Here is a 24,272-nt window from a genome sequence, read left to right on the forward strand (position 1 = left end):
TCATATGATTATTTTAGTTCCTGCTTAATAATTCATGAGCTCTTATTTTAGTTATATTTTATTTGTAGTCTGTGACTTTTAATTTTTTATTTCTCTTCCCCTGTTTCTTCTCTTCCTCCTTCCATTCCTTCACTCTAAGTTTCCTTTTCTTTCTTTCTTTCTTTCTTTCTTTCTTTCTTTCTTTCTTTCTTTCTTTCTTCCTTCCTTCCTTCCTTCCTTCCTTCCTTCCTTCCTTCCTTCCTTCCTTTCTTTCTTTCTTTCTTTCTTTCTTTCTTTCTTTCTTTCTTTTCTTTCTTCCTTTCTCTTCTTTCCTTTTTAAAGATTGTATTTATTTATTTGAGAGACAGAGAGTGAGAGAGAGCACAAGAGGAGGGGAGGGGCAGAGAGAGAAGCAGACTCTCCTGCTGAGCAGGGAGCCTGATAAGAGGCTCCATCCCGGGACCCTGAGAGCATGACCTGAGCTGAAGGCAGATGCTTAACTGACTGAGATGCTCAGGTACCTCTGTTTGTTCTTTTTGACTCCTTTTGTCCTTCTTCTAATGCAATAAGAAATAAATTTCTTCTTCTTTTTTAAAGATTTTATTTATTTATTCATGAGAGACCCAGAGAGAGGCAGAGACACAGGCAGAGGGAGAAGGGAGAAGCAGGCTCCCTGCGGGGAACCCAATGCGGGACTTGATTCCAGGACCCCGGGGTCACGCCCTGAGCCAAAGGTAGACGCTCAACCCCTGAGCCACCCAGGCATCCCAAGAAATAAATTTTTAATTTGAGGCCACAAGTCCATGACATCCTGTATAATTCACTATAATGTTTCAAACATCTGAATGTCAAAAATGGAAATGTGTTAGTATATTTTTGAAGGATGCTTCCAAAAGCCTACAATCCAGAACCTCAGTCAAATACAGACGTAGGAGACTTTTCTATTTCTGAATACCCCAAACCTAGCTTTTCTCCTTAGAGATAACAGACAGTCAGCAGACATTAACTGTGTACTATGTTCTGGGTAGTAAGGATATCAGCTGAATAGCACGTGACCCCTTCTCTGAGCAGCTCACAGGGTAATAGGTTTTCTTCCCCGGAGCCCTCCTTACAGCCACAAGGGTTTACCAATCCATTATATGCAAGTGCACTTAATTCCAAGAGTTAAAATTGTCTTTATGACCTGTGGTTTGTCGTCTCTTCATTCTTTCTTTGCCAGATTATTCTTGAAATGGATGGCTACCCTTTCTTTATGTTTTAAGCGACCCGGCAAGTATGACCTGATACCACTGAGAGAATCACGAAAACGACCAATAGCTAAACATTTAAAACTCTTGAAAATTTCCTCTTTTGTACCTTTTCATCTTAACCACAGTATTGCTGGAGATTATTCTTTGTGCTTAATATTAGATATTTAGCCCCTCTTTGTTTGATAACCCAAATGTTCTTTTAAAAATCATTTTACTGGTATTTGAGAAAGAAGGAAAATTTTGGATTCTCTGCATTTTGAGATCTTTCCTAGAACTACAGTAAGTGTGCAGAAAATCAGGTTTTAATTTGTTCACAAAGGCCAATGTGACACCGTCAGACCAGAGTTTTCCCTCTTTAGCTCTCATGGGTCCTGGAGGCGATGCTGTAGGGCACTGACTGTGACAGCCGGGGACACTGGGTCATGTGCACCCTGAGATTGTTTTCTGAGTTCCTCCCTTGCAGCTCCCAGGTGAAGAGAGTGCTGCTCCTGGCATTACCCATTCACTTGATGTAAAGAAGTATGGGGTCTAAAATGCTGCATTTCACGTAAAACTGTTTGATTAAAAATCTTGGTTGTTTCCTTTCTTTTATTTCCCTTTTAAATCCTTTTGACTTGCGGATAGCCATAAAGGAAATGAGCAGAATAAACGATGATGTGACACTATCATAGTTTGTAACTTTCATTAAAATACATTCAATTTAAGGGTCATAAACGATGCTACAAAATGATATTTGGGAGGAAAATAGCGTTTTTCACAGCCTGGTGCTGACCTCTGTAGCTGACGGTCATTTTAGCAGAGTCACTGTATTGTCTGTCTACCTATCTCACCCGGAAAGATTTCAGTCTTTCTGGTCCCCTCCAACAGAACCAGATTTGGTTGGTTATAAAATTTGAGAATGGACCCATGGATGCTGGCTAGATTATAGTGGACTTTTCATTTTTTTCTAGCTTGCCACATGCCTCTCTCCAGCACTAACTGGTAAAATATTATTCTCTGGTCATTTTGAACTTGAATTTAATTGTACATTGATGTGATCCATATTAAGAACTAATTTTTTTTAATCTATTTATTTATGATAGTCACAGAGAGAGAGAGAGAGAGGCAGAGACACAGGCAGAGGGAGAAGCAGGCTCCATGCAGGGAGCCCGACACGGGATTCGATCCCGGGTCTCCAGGATCATGCCCTGGGCTGAAGGCAGCGCTAAACCACGGAGCCACCCAGGCTGCCTGAAGAAAATTAAATACAATGACAAAATTATGGAAGAAAGATTTGGTGATAAAAATAACATTTTGGAGAACTTTGCTATATTATTTATTCATTTATATATAACACCACTAAATCACTAAATCTAAATAAGTTTCTGAACATAAATAAGCCTGCTTGTGCATATTCCTATTTATCACTTTTTAGTACAAGAATTGAAACAAGAGTAGAAGAAAGTTGGATTCAGAACATTAAAAACTTGTTCATTTACTTTGTTGTTTGTGGTTTAACTTATGCTGTTGGCCATTATGTTCATTGTGCCCTAACTTATTACCAGAAAGATTCAAGAGAGCAAACTAAAGCTAATTTTAAAAATGCTTTGATTTGGGCTGAAAAACAACAGTGAATCAAAGGTAAATACTGTAAAAAAATATTCTAAAGATCTCTCTTTCCTTGTTTGTAAAAATCATTAGCTCTTCTAAACACTCCATTAACTCGGGATGTCATGACTTTGGTACCTGGAATATTGTTTGAGAAAGGTGTGGAGTATTTATTTAGTTGTACTGTGCTCAGAATTACTTAATCAGAATCCCTGGACGTGGTGGTAAGAATACCAGTATTTTTTGCAAATGGCAGGATTTCCTTCTTTTTCAAGGCTGAATAATATTCCATTGTATGTACAACCCACTCTTAAAAACCCATTCATCTGGGGTTTCCCGGGTGGCTCAGTGGTTTAGCGCCTGCCTTCAGCCCAGGGTGTGATCCTGGGTTCCCGGGATCAAGTCCCACATCAGGCTCCCTGCATGGAGCCTGCTTCTCCCACGGCCTGTGTCTCTACCTCTCTCCCTGTATGTGTCTCTCAAGAATTCATAAATAAAATCTTTAAAAAAAAAACCATTCATCTGAAGATGGGCACATATGGTGTGGTTGCACAACATAGTGTCTGTAGTTAACAATATTTTGTTAGATGCTTAAAAATTTTTTAAGAGGGTAAATCTTGTATTAAACATTCTTACCACAAACAAATAAAAATTAGAACTAGGAAACTTTTGGAAGTGACTGATATGTCTATTATTGTGCCTATGATTGATGGTGGTGGTAGTTTCAGGGATGTATACCTATGTCCAAGCTTATCAAATTACATACATTAAATATGTCTATTGCGTCCATTATACTCCCAACAAAGCTCCCCCCGCCCCCAAGAATGCTAACATCTGAAAATTAAACAAATATGCTGGGGACTCCTGGGTGGCTCAGTGGTTGAACATCTGCCTTCCACTCAAGTCATGATCCCGGGGTTCTAGGATCAAGTCCTGCATCGGGCTCCCTCTGGGGAGCCTTTCTCTTCCTCTACTTGTGTCTCCATCTCTCTCTGTCTGTGTCTCTCATGAATGGATGAATAAAAGCTTAAAAGAAAAAATAAATATGCTGAATGGAGTCTTTGGCATATTAAAATTTGTTCTGCATTGACACAATCATCACTTTGGTCTAAAACCTATGTAAGTGGGATCCCTGGGTAGCTCAGCAGTTTAGCGCCTGCCTCTGGCCCAGGGTGTGATCCTAGAGTCCCGGGATCAAGTCCCACATCAGGATCCCTACATGGAGCCTGCTTCTCCCTCTGCCTGTGTCTCTGCCTCTCTCTCTCTGTCTCTCATGAATCAATAAATAAATTCTTTAAAATAAATAAATAAATAAAACCTATGTAAGTATGTGTACATGTGCTTCATTTTTATTCCCATGTTCATGCAGCCTAGAAAGGCACTGAAGAGTAGTGTGGGGACTATTTATAAATAATTTAATGTCTCTAAGATACGTATTGTATTTAAAGGTTCATCATTTAAAGAAAAAGTTCATCATTTTAACTTGAATTTAAAATCAAGTGAATTAGCAGTAACATAAAAGGTGTGTTATGAATTAATTTTTATTTGCTTAAATATGTTAACTATTTGGATTTGAGCGTACCTGATAATGGGGCAAGTTCACATAGATTACAATTTATCTTTAACAGAAGTGTAGAAAAATCTTGTACTTGGTCATATTCCCTTAAGAATATCCCAGGATAAAGAGTCTCCATGCTTCCAGGTAGGCTGCTCTCATTCCCTAAGGTAAATGTGTTACATCTTTGAAGCCTGACGTGGCCCTCTGACTGATGTCACTCCCCTCTCTTGCATTCATAGTTTTGTTCCCCGGGGCCCTGGTCAGTAAGAGCCTGCACTTTATGCTTCATGTCGGTCTGCTTGCAGGAGAACCCAGCCTGTACCTGTGTCCTGCTAGCACTCCTTGGGCCACCCCAGAGGCCTTTTTTAGGCAGCTCCTGACCATCCGGGCAGTTTCTTGTGTGTCTCTGCCTGAAGGTGCTCTCTGGCTGTGGAAGCATGCTCAGCTCTTTTGGGTTCAGATAGAAAAGCTGGGAGTTAATAGCCAGGAGCAGCTCCCAACCTAATGAGGATGGAAATGGAAGGGATCTGGTGGTCATATATCCCAGCCTTCTCACATCTTGGAGAGAAAATTGTGTGGTAGGCACCCCAGTCTCTCGGGGCGGGGGTGGGGGGGTCCTCAAGGACATTTACCTACAGTTACCTACAATGGTAACATGTTCATAGGACCAGTTTATGACCACTCTCTCTTTCATATCTTAACCTCCTAACTCGTTCACTGACTGCCTGGGCTTCTTACTCCCATTGTGAATTCCAGGGTCTGCTTTGGGGAATCCAAACTAAGACAAGATCTGAGACTTTGTAGTTCATTTTTCACGCCACTTGGTTTGTACACATTTTTTTTTTTTTTTTTTGGTTTTGGTTATTGTATCTCTCTCACCTTCCTTTTGTTGTTGTTGTTGTTGAAAGTTTAAATAATTTAAGTCATAAATAATATATAACCCTGAAAAAAGAATAGCATAGGACTCCACATACAGACTATGAAAATAGCACTCTGGGGCTGTAGGAGGACTGTTTTAATAATCCTCTTGCATCTGGTCTCAGTTCATATGTAGAGAACGTTTTGAAATTAGTTGCACTTCAAGAAAATCCACTGTGTCAACTATACTCAAATTTTTAAAAAATTGTTTTTTTTTTAAGATTTTATTTATTTATTCATGAGAATGCACAGAGAGGAGAGAGAGAGAGTCAGAGACGCAGGCAGAGGGAGAAGCAGGCTTCATGCACCAGGAGCCCGACGTGGGACTCGATCCCGGGTCTCCAGGATCACGCCCTGGGCTGAAGGCAGGCGCCAAACTGCTGTGCCACCCAGGGATCCCCAAAAAAATTGTTTTTAAGATTTATTTATTTATTTTAGAGAGAGAGAGGGAGTGCGAGCAGGGGGAGAGGCAGTGGGCAAAGGAGAGAGAGTCTTAAGCAGACTCCTTGCTGACTGGGGAGCCCAATGTGACTTGATGTCATGGCCCTGAGACCAGGACCTGAGCTAAAACCAAGAATTGGAGGCTTAACAGACTGCACCACCTAGGCTCCCCTAAAAAAAGTTTTTGAAGAAAACCCATTGTAGAAGGGTCCATTTAGAACTGTCTAATCAAGAGGTGTGAGGGTGGCTCAGTTAGTTAAGCCTCTGACTCTTGATTTCAGCTCCGGTCATGATCTCAGGGTCGTGGGATCAAGCCCTGCCGTGGGCTCCACACTGAGCATGGTGCCTGCTTAGGATTCTCTCTCTCCCTTTCCCTCTGCCCCTCCCTGCCCCACTTACACACACACTGTCTCTCTAAACATAAACTAATTTAAAAAATGAAAATAAAACTGTCTAATCAAGATGCCAAAGACCAAGCACCCACTTCCTTTGCTGATTGCAATGAAATGTGTTCTTATTGTGAATATTTTTATGACTTTTATTAGAAAGGGAGATAAGATGTATAAAGGTAATACGTTTTCAGTTAATGTGCTATTACCCGTTTTCCTTGAATCACTTTTTAAAAGATTTTATTTATTTATTTATAAAGATTTGATTTGTGTGTTCATGAGAGACACACACAGAGAGAGAGAGGCAGAGACACAGCAGAGGGAGAAGCAGGCTCCCTAGGGTGGTAGCCAGGTGTCCCTCCCTCTATCATCCTAATTTAAATGACATCAAAAAAGTCTTGATTCTGTGAGTTAAAAGAAATATAATTTGGGAGTACTTGGGTGGCTCAGTCGGTTAGCAGATGACTCTTGGTTTTGGGTCAAGTCATGATCTCGGGGTCTTGGGATCAAGTCCCACATTGGGCTCTGTGCTCAGCAGGGAATCTGCTTGAGGATTCTCTCTCTCCCTCTACCCTCTCTCCTTCTATAAAATAAATAAATAAATCTTGAAAAATAAAAAAGAAATACAATTTGGCAACAAGCCATTGAATTTAATAAGAAAAGGCATAACTATTCAATTAAAATATTTAAATTAATTTTTTAAATCATGCATTTATTTCAAGGTGGTGGAAATGCATTAAAAATTTTACTATCATATAAGGTATCATAACTGAGTAATTGATTCTAAAGGGAGTTTAGGAAAGAAGGGAGAAGCTGTTGGTTATCTTCCTGGTCTTCTACAACCTCTGGTTTTGTTGATTTTAAATTTAAGTTAAGTTCACATAACATAAAATTAGCCATTTTAAATGTACACCCAGTGGCATTTAGTACACTTACAATGGTGTGCACATCATCACCTATGTCTAAGTCCGAAATGTTCCCATCTCCTCCTAAGAAAGCCATATCATCAAGCAGTCACTCCCTGTTGCCCCCTTTCCCAGACCCTGGTAACTGCCAGGCTGCTTTCTGTCTAGGCGTTTACCAATTCTGGATATTTCATATGAGTAGAATCACACAATACGCGATCTTGTGTGTCTGGCTTCTTTCACGTAGCAAAATGTTTTTGAGGTTCCACTATGTTGAAGCAGGTATCAACACTTCATTCTTGCAATTTTGCTATTGGACGTGTACACCACAATTCACGCATTCATTCGTCTGTTGGTGGCATTTAGGTTGTTCCTACCTTCACGCTATTGCGATGAGGCCTGCAATGAACATAGGTGTGTAAGTATTTGCGTATGGTTTTCAATTCCATGGGGACAGATCCAGAAGGGCAATGTCTGGGTCACACAGTAATTTTATGTTTAACCTTTTGAGGAACTGCCAGCTTTCCACAGCAGCAGTATCATTTTATGTTCCTACCAGAAAAGTTTGAAGGTGCTAAGTTCTCCACATGCTCCCCACCCCTTGTTCTTTTCTTTTTTCTTTTCTTTAAATTATAGCATCTTAGTGCATATAAAGTAGTATCTCATCGTGGTTTTGGTTTACATTTCCCTAATGACTAATGATGTTGAAGATCTTTCTATGTGCTTGTTGGTCACTATATACACTTGGAGAGATTCTCAAATCTCCTGCCTATTTTTAAATTGGGTTATTTATCTTTTTGTTGTTTCATTGTAAGAGTTCTTTATATTTCTGGACACTAGATATATAACGAGCTTTATATATTATGGACATCATCAGATATATGGTCTGAAAATGTTTTCTCCCATTTGATATGTTGTCTTTTCACTTTTTTGATTATGTCCTTTGATGCACAAAAGTCTTTAATTTTGGTGAAGTTCAGTTTATTATTTTTTTCTTTTGTTGCTTGTGCTTTTGGTTTCATATATAAGAATCTAGTGTCAAATCCTAAAGATTTGGGTCCTAAAGATTTACCTCTATGTTTTCCTCTAAGAGTTTCCTATTAGTAGTTCTTGTATTTAGGTTACTAATGCATTTTGAGTTAATGTTTATGTTTTTCAGCATTATTGAGGTTTAACTAACAAAAGTTGTATACATTTAAGATGTTCAACTTAATGTTCTGATAACACATACACACTGTGAAATGATTGCCACAACCCGGGTAACAAACATATCCATCACTTCACATAGGCACTATTTTCTTACTTTTTAAAAGGTTTAAAAGGCCTATTTTTTTTAAGAGCAGTTTTAAGTTTTAAATAAAGCAAAATTAAGATGAAGGTATAGGGATTTCCTATGTATGCCCTATTCCCACACATGCATAATCTCCTCATTATCAACAATTTCTACATCAAAGCAGTATATTTGTTGTAATTGATGAACCTACACTGACACATAGTAGTTACCCGAAGCCTGTGGCTTACATTAGGGTTCACTCTTGGTGTTGTATGCTCTATGGGTTTGAACAAATGTATAATGACATGTATCTCTCATTATAGTATCATACAGAGTTATTTCAGTGCCCTAAAAAAAAAAAAATCTATGCTCTACTTACTTATTTCTACCTCCCCTCAAAACCCTGACATCTACTGATGTTTTACTCTCTCTATAGTTTTGCCTTTTCCAGAATGCTGTATAGTTGGAACCATACAGTGTATAGCCTTTTTGGATTGGCTTCTTTCACTTAATAACATGCATAAGGTTCTTCTCTGTCTTTTCCTGGCTTAATACTTCATGATATATGTACATTGACATATGTATACATTGTGAAATGACCACTACAATCAGGCTAATTAACATATTTATTACCTCACATAGTTACTATTTCCTTCCTTCCTTCCTGCCTTTCTGCCTTCCTGCCTTCCTTCCTTTCTGTTGTGAGTGCTTTGGATCTACCCTCTTAGCAAGTTTCAAGTATATAATACTGTATCATTAACTATAATCACCATGTTGTACATTAAATCTCATAACTTACTCATTTTGCATAACTGAAATGTTCAACTTCATTCCTTTGTGTACGGCTGTTCAATTGTCTCAGCACCATTTATTGAAGAGATTATTCATTCCCCATTGAATGATCTTGCACCCTTCTCAAAAATCAGTTGGCCGTAAATGTACAGGTTTGTCATGCCAAGAAGCATGTTCTTGCTCTTGGAATTATAGGTTATAGAGGAAGGGTATCACATCTGGCTAGCTCAGGGACTTCTGGATACTTTCTAGCTTAGTAGAGGCCAAAGTTGTGGCCTCCTCAAAAAGGAATGGTGTTCCTTCTCAGTCAGCTTCAGAGGCAGGATCAAGGCCTTGTACTGGCCTAATTCTGTATGCTGTTTGGAATTTTCTCAAAGCTGTCTCAGAAACAGAGATTTTGATGGATGGTGTTTTTCCAAAGCCCCAGGGCCATCCATAAAGGAAGAAATGTTGTCAAGTGAGACTGTAGGTCTCACTGGAATTTTTTCAATTGATTCCATCTCTTTACTCTTTATAAGTCTATTCAGATTTTCTATTTCTTCTTATGTCAGTTTTGGTAATTTATCTATTTCTAGGAACTCTTCTATTTCATCTAGGTTATCTATTTTGTTGGTAAGCTGTTGTTCATAGCATTCTCTTATAATCTTTTTTATTTCTGTAGGATTACAGTAATGTCTTCACTTTCGCTTCTGATTTTGGTTGTATGTTCTCTCTTTTCTCTTAGTCTAGCTAAGGATGGGTCAGTTTTGTTAATCTTCTCCAAGAGCCAATTTTTGATTTCGTCAATTCTGTCTATTGTTGTTCTGTTTGCTATTTCTTTTTTTGTTTGTTTGTTCGCTATTTCATTTATCTCTGTACTAATCTTTGTTTTTTCCTTTCTTCTGCTAGCTTGGGGTTTAATTAACTCTTCTTTTTCTAGTTCCTTATTGTGTAAGGTTATGTTGTTGGTGTGAGATATTTCTTCCTTTTTTTCCCCAAAGATTTATTTATTTATTTGAGAGAGAGAGAGAGACAGCAGGGGGAGGGACAGAGAGAGAGAGGGAGAAAGAAATTTTAGCAGATACCTTGCTCAGAGCAGACATGGGGTGGATTTCATGACCCTGGGATCAGGACCTGATGCGAAACCAAGAATCAGATGCTCAATTGATTGTGCCACCGTGGGGTCCCTGTTTCTCTTTTTTAAATGTTCAGCTAATGTTTTCCTCTGAGCACTGCTTTTACTGCAACCATAAGTTTCAGAATGCTACATTTTCAGTTGTGGGGGAAGGCAGGAAGAAAGAATATGAATTCATCTTGGGATATTTTAAGTTGAGGTACCTGGGAGACATTAAAGTAGAGGTGCTGACTAGGGAAATGTATTCATATCTGGAATTCAGGAAAAGCAAGGTATGGACTCCAGATACAAATTTGAGACTAATTTGCATATAATTAGAGGTCATATAGGTTCAGAATTATTAAACCTATGTGCATAGCTGAGAGGTAGCAAGTATATACAAGAAGAGAAAAGTCCCTTAATGCCAACATTTGAAAATTGGTTTGGGTAGAAATCAGCAAAAGAAGTTGGAAAAGAGATAGCAGAGAACTGAGAGTGATGTTGGGAGAAAAAAAAAAGGGGGGGGCATTTCAGGTAAGAAGTAGAACGATGTAACAACAGATGCACTGGGTTTGGTGATCTGGGGTAAACAGCAATCTCAGAGGCTGAGTTAGGTGGAGCGATGGGAAATGTGACCAGATTGAATGATTGGAAATTCTGAGGTAGGCATTGGATTGAGAAGTTTAAGTGCAAAGGACAGGAGAGGCATAAGGTGGCAGCTGAATCATAACATAAAGTTGAAGGAAAAGCGTTGTTGTTTTTAATGGAAAAAGTTTAGATCTTGATAGGAAGAAACCATATAAAAGGAGGGAAAGAGGTTCAAGGGGACAAGGGACAATCAAGATGCTGTCATTCCTGAAAAACTATTATTTATTTCCCTGATGGATTGTTTGAGCTTTCTGTGCATATGTGTTTTAGTTCTTTAGTGACAGGTCATTCTCCTGTTTGGCTTTTCATGCTTTCAATCCCCAAACTCACCCTCTGCTGGACACACATGCTGGAGACGTGCTGGAGAGACACTGAGGTTTACAGACGCACACACATTCTCCGCCGGTGATCGTACACAACTGATAACTTCATAAGCATTGGCTTTTTGCTTGATATGCAAAATATTTCAAGGCTAGTGACCTGGGAAAGACATTTCTCAGGGATCCTGCCAATAGCTTTCTCTGCTATTATAATAGAAAATGATAAACCACGATCTCATTTTCTCATTAGTATTCAGCAGCAATAGATGAATACTAAATCCTCACTGAATAATTTAGCTGGAAATGTTTACCCTTTGAAGTACAAGTACAACATAACTGGAAAACACCATGTCCTGAATCTATTCTCAGAAGCTACTATTTTAGTATATTCGACACTTTAAATGCCAGATTAGACTGAGAAACAAAACACAAAAAGCTTCAAAGAGAGTTTCAAATTCCTGTTTGTGCGTTTCCTGCAGGCTTCCTACTCCGCCTCCCACGCCCACCCCATCTCACGGTCTCTGATATTGGCGGTTTTCAAAAAGATTTTATTTCTTTATTTTAGATAGAGAGACGGAAGAGCAGAGGGAGAGAGAGAGAGAATCTCAGGGAGACTCTGCACTGAACACGGAGCCTGACATGGGACTCAATCCCACAACCCCGGGATCATGACCTGAGCCAAAACCAAGAGTCAGACACTTAACCAACTGTGCCATGCAGGGGCCCCAAGGAGTTTTTTTTGTTTTTGTTTGTTTTTTGTTTTTTTTTTCTATCTCCAGCTACATTTTTGAGATCCTGTAATTGTCTGAGCACTAGGATTCACCACCGAGGAGACACTGATAGACATGTTGCAATTAGTAGGAATAGAATGAACAAAAAGAGATCCGGCTTCGAATCTTGCCTCTGCCATTTAAAAACTCCAACTTGGACAAAATACTTGCCTGAGCCTCCATGTCCTTGTTTTTAAGGTGAGAAAAGGTTTCTGTACCTTTACTACTTAAGGTAGTTACTATTTAACTATTGTCAAGGTTAAAAATAAGTGGCCTGGTGCACAGTGAGCCCTCAGTGACGAGATGCGTCTGACCAGGCAATGAGCACTGTTCCTTTCACCTTGCTCCCTCCTTGACCTTCATCAGGAAAATTATGTGATTTCAGTTCCCTCTCCCCCCTCCTGGATTTCTCATTTGGGAATTGATGCTCAAAACTGTGATGTGCTGATGGAAGGTCCTGGACCATTTTTCCTGTTCTTCTGTATAGTGATAAATGGAACATATTATTGAAATAAACTGACTATTATTATAGCAACTTTACTTGGCAGCTGATCTCATTCTATTCTTTCATGTCTTAGAAAGTAACTTTTATTAATATTTAACATTTATTTATGTGCCTACCTGGTGGTGTGTGCTGTACAGATAATGCAAAAAATGCCCACTTTCTGGGCTTCAGGAGCTCGTCCTCTCCGATGATGGACAGCTAGCTCTATCCATGTCCTTGAAGGGTAAACAGTAGAGAACAGTTGTGCGCTGGCAGGGGGTGCCACTGTCTGAGCCCGCGTGCCGTCCAGCCCTGTCCTATATATATGCTCAGTCTGTTTCGTGCACGCATTCGAGATTCCGAGAGGTCTGCACGGAAGCATTTGGTCAGCCCGCGATGCGGTTGGTGGCCTGAAGGGTTTCGCCCAGGCTAGGGACACAGGGGCAGACGCCCTGTTAAGTTTTCTCCCGCCTGTGATTCCTAAGGGCCATAGCGCTAGTGGGCTGTAAGGGAGGGATCCTGCTTGGGTCCCGGAACCAGGCAGTCCCCAAAAAGCAACTCACTAGGAGATGGAAAAGGTAGAAGTCAGGGTTGAGGCCTCTTAGGGACTTAGGGGAGACGAGCCTGACTCCTAAGAGCCTGGCTGCAGCCGCAAGCCGAGAGCAGGGAGAGCTTGTTGCCTAGCAACATGACACCAGCTAATAAAGGGGATTCGCAGGCTTTTTATTTTCCTAGACTGCAGGTAATTTGTCCAGGGGGACTTTGGAGAGTGTTTTCCTGTATCTTTTTTTTTTTTCTGGAGTCTTTCATTTTCTCTGCATGTCAATTAGACAACAAAATTTAGTGAGTTCTCCCTGTGTGCAGAGTGATCTCTCCTTTGGGGGTTCTGTTCCTTCAACAGTGTGCGTGTAGATACTATATTTAAAACTGAAAGCTCAGGAGTAAGTCAGCGAGCAGCACTTAATGCAAAGTAGCAGTGGCGGCTGCATACATTTCTGAAATAAGAAGGCAGATGGAAGCCAGCAGCTGGGACGGGAGACAGAGTGCTCAATGAAACGTCAGCTAAGTTCTACAAGACTATCGTACCAAAGAGGGGTGGCGTCCTGTACGCAGGAAACATTTCTCAGTCCTCGGTGTCACTACCGTGCAGCTGCCCAAGCCGCCCGACGGCAGGAGCCACCCGAGGAGCGGTGCACGGGCAGCAGGAATCAGCCCGCAGTAGGTGCAGACATCAGGAGAAAGCCCTTGCCTCCTCCCATTCTTAGCAATTTGACAAAGTAATGTTATGTCTGCTGAACCTCATAGGTAACACAATCAGGCTTTATATTTTTGCATCTTTTTGTTTTATAAGAATTCATCTTTATTGTATTTAAGCAAAAGTGTTGGTCCACTGTTGACCGGAAATGAGAAACAAAGAAAGAAAAACAACGGGCCCTTCGACACAGAGAAGTACCTGAAAGGCACTGCTCTAAATGAGGGGTCAACACGCTTTTTTGGTAAAGGCCTGGCACTAAATCTTTTAGGATCGGTGGGCTGGAGGTCTCTGTCGTAACTAGTAACCAGCTGTTGAAGGGCTCAGACTTAGCGAATCACAGTCTCCGGCAGGGGTGGCAAGGACGCTGGCGTCTTTCACAAATGACAGGATTTTCTTCTTTTTGCCAAGTTTTGTCAGGGTCCCTGCAAGGACAAGAATGGAGACGGCACCTAGCTTATACAACAGGCTGCGTTGACTGTTTTAGTGTCGGCCTGCTGATGGACAGGTGCATAAAGGGCAAGAGACAGGGTAAGACTTTCCATCACTTAGTGAGGTTGTTGGGGGGGAGATCCGTGCTCTGTCCACCTCGGATTTCCCAAACCTAACATGGCCAGTTGGCCCGATTGGCTTCAGACACGTTGTCACCTAAAGAAACGTTGTGTTTACAGCACCGGGCGCTGTGGTGAGGAGGGAAGTAGGAGGAAGCCACCTGAGATGTAAGGAGAGGAGCTGTCCCCACCCATGAGATCGTGGAGGAGAAGAGCATCCTGTGCCACTGAGACGGCCGCGCTCAGACGGCCGGGGATAGGGCGGCGGGGCCTTCTGCTGACGACGTGCACGTAGAAGGGGACCCTTCGTGGCTGGCAATTGCAGAACACAACTTTATCTAGTATGGAAAGAGGGGTGCTTCCCCAGGACTGAAAATGGAAAAATTGGCAGATCTGAGCAAGACGGGTTCCCTCGGGGAGACAGGAACGAGATGGGAAAGGTGGAGCACGGCCGAGCCCATTGGGACCCAGTGTCTCAAGGCCACTGGGAGGCTCAGGGTGCAGCTCTGAGAATGAAGCCGAAGCGAGGAGGCGCCGCTGCCCTGGGAGCACCTGCCCGGAAGGAGGACTGTAGTGAGGACGGGCCTCCACCCCGCATCCCAAGCCCGGATGGCCCGGTCCCTTTAGGACACACTCTCCGAACTCTTCCTTGTATTTGTAGCAGGAGATGAGTCGGAGCCACCTTAGCCGTGGGGTCAAGGTGACCTGGGAAGACAGAGCAAGGCGTCCCCACGGAGCCAGGGGGAGGCTGTCAGACTCAGCAGCCTTCTTGAGGCCGGGGGGTAACCTGAATGAATGAATGATGGTGTAGGCCCTAAAGGTTGGGCTCAGTGCTGCAGACGTGCCGGGTCCCCTAGGCTAACTTGGTCTGAGACAATCAGACCCTCCGTCTGCAGAGATTCTCAAGGTCCTGGAGAATCTTCTAGCACAGCAGCACCGGTTCTCAGGGGCGACACCATGTGGCAGAGAGAAGAAAAAGCAGCCTGGACTGAGGTCTCCAGGGTTCCCCCCACGTTCACGGGAGAGTTGCACTGACCTGTCCTTGCCGCGCCTATCACTGTGCGGCCTTTGACGCTTCATGCGACAGAAACACACAGCCCTGCAGAGTGACATGACTGATGATAAGGCGGACAGGACATTTTGTTATGACTTAGAAAATAAAAAAGATGTGATCATCCCGGCCTCCTTCATTTGCGAGAGTTCACGGTTTACTATAGGAATCGAACGAATAGGGATCCCTGGGTGGCGCAGCGGTTTGGCGCCTGCCTTTGGCCCAGGGCGCGATCCTGGAGACCCTGGATCGAATCCCACGTCGGGCTCCCAGTGCATGGAGCCTGCTTCTCCCTCTGCCTGTGTCTCTGCCCCTCTCTCTCTCTCTCTCTCTGTGACTATCATAAATAAATAATAAAAAAAAAAAATTAAAAAAAAAAAAAGGAATCGAACGAATAGCAGATTTTTTTGAAAAGAACAAAACAGAATAATAACAATATTCATAAAGGTATTACAGGCAGGACACGTCACAATTATTATCATAGGCTGGCGATTTGCTGTCGGATAAATTCAGTGCCCTTGGCAGCTGTCGTCCTCCTCCTTGCCTCACTTTGTGCCTCTTAAGTTTGTATTTCTGGAGGGCTGTTGTTCTCCCGAAAGATAGGTGCCAACCCTAACCTCCCAGGACCTGTGATTGGGACTTTACATGGGAAAAGGGTCTCGGCACCTGCAATCAAGTTAAGATGAGGGCCTTAGAGCAGGACTGAATCCAATAGAACTGATTTTATGAGAAGAGAAGAGACACAGAGAGAAACACACGCGGGACAGTGTGTGACACTGAAGCAAACATCGGGGCTATGCTGCTATAAGCCTAGGAATGCCCGAGCCAGCAGGAGCTGGAAAAATCGAGAAAGATCCTCCCCTAGAGAAGTCACAGGAAGCGTGGCCCCACGAATAACTTGATTTCAGACTTCTGGACTCCAGAACTGGGAAAGAATGCATTTCTGTTGTTTTAAACCATCAAGTTTTAGTGCTTTGTTACAGCGGCCTTAGAAAATTAGTACAAAAAGTAAAACATTTTTTAATGTCTAATGAGAATTTTTATAATTTCTAATTTTTTTAAAAAGATTTTATTTATTTATTCGTGAGAGACCAAGAGAGATAGGCAGAGACCCAGGCAGAGGGAGAAGCAGGCTCCATGCAGGGAGCCCGACGTGGGACTCACTGGGTGATAGTGCCAAGAAGACACGGACAACGTACTGATAAATGTAAAAATATAGACTTTGTCCTGTCGGTGGAAGGTGACCAATGAGCTTACTGGAGGCTGGAATCTCGTTGCAGAAAGTACGTATGGCAGCTCCCAGCACATGGGACTCTTTTCGAGCCTTTAAGGGGAATAGGAATGGGACATTGTTCAATTCCTGCCTCCTTATGACTCTCCTCTTCTTCCTGCCTCCTGCCTCTTCCCAGTTTTCCCCCTTGTCTTTCCCTTCCTCCTTGTCCCAGTAACCTCTAAAAAGGTTCCTCCCGCTTTCCAGTGTCTTTAGTGGAGTACTGAAATGCGAAAGCTCATTGAGATGTCTTGCTAGCTGACGGATGGCCGAGTATCTCCTAGAAACCTGTGCTGGGACTCTGACCTTGGGGACTGCAGTGTAAGTCCCCAAGACCCCGTGATTCTCCGGGGCTTCAGCTCAGAAGCTGAATCCCTGGTTGTTTATCAAGGTTAGTTAATAAATGTACTAGGTGCTTGGATTCTTTTCCCACAGACGGGCCTAGTGACGCGCCTAGATGCCCTTCAAAGAAAGGGGGCTGAGAAGGTGGTCGGTGCCCACCTTGTTCTTCATGAGAAGGGGACTAGAGGCAGGTCAATGAAAGGAACGTGGAGCGTCCTGGAAAGAAGCATAAAGTAACTCCTGACAAGAACCTGAGCAATTAGAAATGAGAAGAGGAAACGCTTACCGATACCTAACATGTCACTCAACTTCCCTATCTCAACAGCAAAAATAAAATCATGTAATGCCTGGATGTTCACCACTCTGTGTCTTTTCGGTGATCGGTTAGGGGAGATTCTGGATCTACAATTAAAATCGTAAAGTGAGTACATTCTCATTCGGAGCCTTGGGTCATAGACCAACCCGCGCCAATTTGGCCACTCGCCACTGGGACGCAGCAGCAGAACCTAACCTTGGAGATGGGGAAGTCTACAAACTTCTGCTTCCACGCCTGCTAAGGGAATGTCAAACCAAAGCAAGTTTCAGAACAAACGTGCCCCGGCGCTAAGATTCATGAGTAAGCGGACACCAAAGCATTAACTGTGCTGGCCAGTTCCGGGCCTCAGTCCTTTAATGCATCCTCAGGTAGTTTGCATGAACCGTTTGTTCAAGACAGATGTGATACCATTCTAGAAGGATCTAGCTAGCCTTTCGGTCGGAATTTAGGTCCAGGAACTTGAATGCGATCTGCGGTTTCCTTAAGTGGTGAGACTCGGCACCAAATTGAAATCCTCGCCTCAGGCGTTCATAGAGTTTACGCAAGGAAGTGCTCGTATGATATTTCATGCCAGTTCCTAAAGCTCGGACACATTCAGTTTTCCAGTTAGAAATCATTCCTGATATCCTTCAGGCCGTTGAGAACCTTCTAGTGAAGACTCGGTATGAAGTGTTGAAGTCTTTAGAGGCCGCCTCCGGATCTGATGAGAGCTTTTCTGATGCTGACGACCTTCCTGGAGGTATGTATGGCTGAGGAGAGGCCTTAGCACGCCCCTAACTTAACCCCCCATCCCTGGGGTGTACATAAAATCAACTTATATATGTATACATCACACTGTTTAAATTATTCTATTTTATTTATTTTTAAAGATCTTATTTATTTGAGAGAAGGAGAGAGAGAGAGAGAGAGAGAGAGAGAGAGACGGAGGAGCATGAGGGTGGGGAGGGGCAGAGGCACAGGGAGCCCGACGTGGGGCTAAGCAACGGCTCCACTTTGGTTTAAGCAAAGCCACAGGCAGTGATTTTATGCTTCGCCTCATGACCACGTCACGTCTGGCAGAGCGAGTGACTGCGGGCACGTCTTGTTGCTCACGTAGCACTTCCAGCTCCTGATCCACTTCTGGTTGACACCGGAGAAGCACAGTGACCCGCTGAGGCCAGGCGTGGGGTCTGGGAGGAGAGCCCCTGGGAGAGCGCCGGGCCTCGGCGTCAGCCAACAGCTGCCAGGTTAGTGGGCCGGTGACCGCCATCCACGCCAGGTCTGGAGGGAACTTTTTTTTTTTTTTAAGTGATGACCCAAAGGCAGGGGAGACTTCAGACCTCAGGGTAGGCGGGCAGGGCTCTGTCCACACTGGCTGTTCCCAGTGGCCTTGCCCGGTAAGAGGGTACGGATGGCACCCACCTGCCAGGAGGAGCCGAGGGGAGATCTCGAGGGGGCCTGGGCCCCGGGGCCTAGTCGGTGCTGCCCCGGCCCCTCGACCCCCCGGCCCCCAGCCCGGACGCCCGGGGCAGAGCATGCAGGGGCAGAGCTTTAAAGTCAATTGGCAAAGAAGGTAAAGTGCTTGGGTAGGTCGGGGAGCCGCGGGGGGCGCTTCTGCAGGCCGGGCGGGCGAGCAGGTGCGCACCCGTTAGGTCAGCTCCCCTCCCGCGAGGATCGTGGGCTTCTCCCCGAAACACCGCACCCTCCTCAGGGGCTTCAGCTTCACTCGAGGGCTTCGAGGGCTTCGCTCTTTGCCAGAGCATCATGCACTTAGCGCTGTGTCCTGCGTCTCGGCCTCAGGGAGGGACCTCAGGCTAAGGAGCCTCGTTTCGGCCACTTAGTGTTGCAGCCTCTGCCCCGCTCGTCCCAGTCCCACCAGCGCTGGTCCAGGGCACAGAGGCTTGTCTGGCCTCCGACACAAGGCCGTGGCGCCGAGGCTGGTTTGGGGTCGCCTGCAGCGACACACCAGCCACAGAGCCCGGAATATCATACGGTAACAGTCCGGGAGAAGGCCCGGGGCAGCCTTCTCTAGAAGTCAACATCAAGGCCCTGGGTGGTTTGTTTGAAACATCTTCTGTGTTTGTTGGCGGGGGGCCGGGCCGGTGGGGCTCCATCAGGGCCCGGGGCGCCCGGCCAGCAGGTGCTCTGGGTGCGAGTCTTCCCTCTCGGCTCCCCAGACCCGGGCGCCCTCCGCGCGGCCTCCCTCCTGGCCGGGCCCCAGCACGCCGGCCTCCCCGCCCGACCCCTTGACCCCTTCCTCCGAAACCAGTTGTCGATGATGATAAAGGTGAACGAGTAAGGCGCCACTAGGCAACCCCATTTCTAAGGCGCGGGCTGGGGTGTCTTCTCGGCCCTCATCTTTCACCAACGTCACGCTCGCCGTCTAGGCCTTGGCCCCAGTAATTTCTTCATGAATTTTTAGAATTCTGCTGCTCCGCAAATGCCGTTTTCACGTGGTTGTGGCCTTCGACTCAGAGGGTCATATTCCTCCTTTGTAAACACGACTTTGAATCATCCCAGCATCACCTGTTTAACAAAACTTTTACTTTGCTCCGTGCTTCAGGGCGGATCCCTCAGAACTGTGTTTAGGGAATGTCTCGTCCTTACCATCTTTCTTTTCTTTGTTATCATTCTTTATTCCCAGTTACTCCACATTGGAGCCCATCTAATGCAACAAAAGGTACAAGACAGAGAAAACAAATGGTATCATCTATTAATTTCATCAACTATTTTCTCTGCTAAAACATGTTCTGAGGAGAATCCGCTAGGCCGCTTTGGGGAGACGTGCAGGGGGTGGAGAAAGAATGTGAGAAAAAGATGATCATTCGTAAATGTCCACTACCAGAGACATTTAAATCATTGTAATGAAAGCATTCACTTTTTGGCTACTTACTTCATATTTCAAAATTTTGAGTCTTGATCCGTATGTTAAAAAATATCAGATTTGATTTTTTTAAAAAAAATTGGTAGTTACAAACCATTTTCTTTCATTACAACTTAAAATTAACTATTACATAAAGCAGCACACATACCTGTACACATATATATTGTAATCTCTGCCGTCTAAAAACCGATTCAAAAGTAAGTTACCATATTTCTTTAATTCTAAGATCTCGTTTTGGATAAAGAGGTAAAAATACTACCTCATTTAGTGAATGTACTGATTGTAAAGCATATCCTAGTTTTAGAACATTAAATGCATAAAAATGAGCACTTTGAAATCAAAGATATACTATGTACTTTTTCATGGTACATAGTACATGCCGGAAATCAAGCTTGATTATGTGGCCCTTGCCATACAAGTGTATCCTACAGTTTCTCATTTAAATGCATAGAATGGACACAGTGAATTTCAGCTGGTTTCTAAATATGACTAAAGGAAAAGCATAATTTCTCCCATGAAGAAATGGCAGTACTTCCAATGACTCTTACCAAAGCTGTGCTGGTTTTCTGTCTGCATTTCGGTATTGGGATTTTGTTACCAGTCCATCATTTGACTCTGGTGTATTTTCTTATATCTCTCTTTTTTAATTTATTTCTTATTTTAAAAAAGATTTTATTTATTTATTCATGAGAGACCCAGAGAGAGAGGCAGAGACACAGGCAGAGGGAGAAGCAGGCTCCTTGTGGGGAGCTCGATGCAGGACTCGATCCCTGGACCCCGGGGTCACACCCTGAGCTGAAGGCAGAGGCTCAACCACTGAGCCACCCAGACGTCCCTTCTTGTAGGTCTTATTTTATTCAGAAGTGTGTCAAAGCCCAGACTTTATTCCAGAGTGGAACAGAAGTGTTACTTTAGGCTCAGGAGTATAACTTCAGTATCACATTGATCTAAAGGTTGGCTTATTCTCATTCCTGCCATTCATTTAATATAGGGACTAGTTAAACAGATTAATGTCATCTCTATGGTCCAGTGTTTTTGTAGAGTGTGAGTGAAGGATCACCCGCACTCGACACTCCCTGGCGCTGTCAGAAATGGTAATTCCTGGATCTCACCTTTGACCTGCTATGCTTGAATATTAACGATGGGGCCCTGGAATCCATATCTTTGACAAGCGCTCCAGGAGACTCTTATGTGCTGAAGGTTGAGAATCTCTGCATAGTGCAGCATGGACTTAGGGGCTAGATTGTCTGAGTTTGAACCCCTATTAAGAACAGAGTAAAGTGGGATCCCTGGGTGGCACGGCGGTTTAGCGCCTGCCTTTGGCCCAGGGCGCGATCCTGGAGACCCGGGATCGAATCCCATGTTGGGCTCCCGGTGCATGGAGCCTGCTTCTCCCTCTGCCTGTGTCTCTGCCTCTCTCTCTCTGTGTGACTATCATAAATAAATTAAAAAAAAAAAAAAAAAAAGAACAGAGTAAAGTGAAAAAACAAAAATAAAAAAAGCCAACCAAACAAACAAACAAAAGAACAGGGTAAACTCAGACAAGTTACCTATACTAAGCCTCAGTTTCTTCCTCTGAAAAATAGGTTAATATCAGTGCCTTCCTCATGGGGATGTTCTGAGAATTAAATGAGCGAATATTTGTAGAACACCTAGAACAGTGTTTTTAGCATGTAATAAATACGTCTTTCTAAATATAGAGAGACTATAGAAAAATAATAGATATTCATTAAAAAACACCCGCTGTGTGCTGGCCGCCAGTCCCCGTCTACAAGACTCTTGCTTCTGCTGGAGGGGTTTTACGTGAGCACACGTGCACTTGGCATGCAACGAAATTACCTGACCGATCCCCACGGTCCTGAGAGGTGGGTAATGTTATCCTCCTCCTTTTGCAAATGAATAAACTGAGTCACAGAGACGAAGTAGTCTGGCCAGGTTTGGACAGCTACTCACGGTTGGCATTAGCTATGAGCACGGACAGCTGGATTCCAGCACGTTCCCACATCACTATCTGCACAAGCGTATGATTCCACTAAAAGAAGTGCTCCCTGACCTGAGTTGACTCTTAGTGGAATGACGATTTATCTGAGGCTCAGAAAAGAACTGGACTACAAAAGATTTACTTCTGAGTGGGGTGGGGTGGGGCAGGCTCTTAATCCTCCCTTGAGGGGTAGGCGCAGATGCTATTATAGTCACAGTAAATGAAGAGTCTCAAAAGGCGTATTTTAAATAGATACAAATCTAACTCAGAGTTAAATCTTGTTTAGACTGTTCAGTGAATGATCAAAACCCTAATGGTTCCAAATAGCTATGCTAACCTTCCTCAGTCTATCATCACTGTCACCTGGTAGCCAAGTCCATCAGCAGGCTTGGGGGGGGCGGGGGTGGTTGGCTCGATTGCATCTTCTTTTCTATTGAAAGGAGAAAGCTATTTAAGGTGTGGTATCTGTGAATAGGACCTTGTATTTACATGAAATCTCTCTCTACGATGTTGAAAGACTTGCATTCATGCCGACTTTATTTCAGTTTTTTGACGGATGGTTAGAGGTCACGATTAAGAATCAAGACAGAGGATTATTTTCTGGTTACTTATCCAAGTTCTCGGATGACGTTTGCTCATGTTGGGGATGGGTTTCTTCACAGCCATGGACAAGAAGAGAGTGTGTGCGGTGATTCACCCCTTAGCTTCCGAGGAGAATTCTTTCTTTCACAGCTACATTTGAAATGATTTGGTAAGGAGACGGGAGGAGTGTGTCCTTCCTAAAAATTTGGTGTATGGCAGGTGGAGAGGAAGGTGCTTGAAAACCAAATGGGGCCAGGAGACAAGAACACCAGAATATCCATTTGCTATTCAATATAGGGATGAAAGTATATATTTAGTAATTTTCACTTTTCTTTTAACATAAATTGTATTAAATTTAAGAACAGGGGTGTCTGAGTGGCCCAGTCAGTTAGGTGTCTGCCTTCGGCTCGGGTCATGGTCCCGGGATCCTGGGATCGAGCCCCACACTAGGCTCCCTGCTCAGCGGAGAGCCTGCTTCTTCCTCTCCCTCTGCAGCTCTCGTTGTTTGTGTTCTCTTTGTCAAATAAATAATGTCTTAAAAAAAAAAAAAACTTGAATAGTTTGGCTCCCTGCCCAGTCCTTACTGCTCCATGTTGTTGCTGCTTCCTCAAGAGTGTTGCCATGTGGACATGTGAACAAAATATCACCAGATTTCCAAAATTTTAAAGAAATTTCAGAAATCTGGATTTTTCTGTGAAATTCTCTGAATTTTAAATTTTCCCCATATTATTTTAAGCAGTAGATGGGCAATGCCAGATGCAGTTCACTGGTCACCAGTGTATTACCTCTGGCCTGGTCTTCCTGTAGTGTAGTCAAGATGAATACTTTTTAAAAAGTGAGCATCAAAAAATAAAAAAAATAATAAAATAAGAAGTGAGCATCATCTTTACTGCTAACCATGCTCTTCCTCTATAGTCTCTGCTGTTTTATTTTTCAAATAAATGAAAATCCACTCAACTCTTCAATGCTCCTCAGTGCCCACAGTCAAATCTAAATTCCGTTAGTGAAATTCAAGATCTATTTGCTGCTCCATGCTCCACCTCTACCTTCGTATGTGATGGTCTTTTCACCAGCTTGCTCTTGCCCTCCTTGTCCTGCAAGGACAACACTCCACCAGCTGGAGTGTTGCTTGCTGTGTGGGACCTGCCACGTGAATGATAGGGTGGTTATACGATTAACCAGAATAGAGGGCAAGGGGAGGTACATAAATACAAAGCTAGTTTTGTGATTGATATCTACCGGCCTACTGACCTTGTCTGACTCACTTCTGATATTTTAAAAATCGATTCAATAAATACATATTGGGCCACTCCTATGTGCCAGTCACTCTGTGAGGCACTGGAATTATGAAAATTGAAATCAGGGTCCGTCTCTGTCTTCACATTGCTCACAGGCTAGAACAGACATGCCATCAAACAACTGAAATACAGCATTGAAAGTGCTTTAATGGAGTTTGTTAGGAGATGCCTGTGGAGAGTAGACAAAGAAAGGAACACTCTCCAGAGGAGACACATGAAATAAATGGAAGGGTGAGAAGAAGCTTTCCATGGGGCAGAAGGAAGGAGACCATTTCAGGCAGAAGAAAGAAATTTCAAGCAGAGGAATCAATATGTTTAAATAAGAAAGTCTGGAAAATTCAGAAAATGGTGTGTTGTTT

General features: G+C 43.4%; 1 long non-coding RNA gene across 2 annotated transcripts in view; it reads left to right on the plus strand.

The window, feature by feature from the left end:
- The window catches only part of LOC144288223 (uncharacterized), a 33,275-nt gene extending 30,999 nt beyond the window's left edge, over positions 1-2,276 (plus strand). For both annotated transcript variants that reach the window (XR_013356191.1, XR_013356190.1), the window contains one exon: positions 1,199-2,276. This is a non-coding gene — a long non-coding RNA (uncharacterized LOC144288223). The remainder of the gene's footprint in view (positions 1-1,198) is intronic.
- The last annotated feature ends 21,996 nt before the right edge of the window (positions 2,277-24,272 follow it).

The sequence above is a fragment of the Canis aureus genome, chromosome 18, assembly GCF_053574225.1.
Source record: "Canis aureus isolate CA01 chromosome 18, VMU_Caureus_v.1.0, whole genome shotgun sequence".
Classification (NCBI taxonomy): domain Eukaryota; kingdom Metazoa; phylum Chordata; class Mammalia; order Carnivora; family Canidae; genus Canis; species Canis aureus.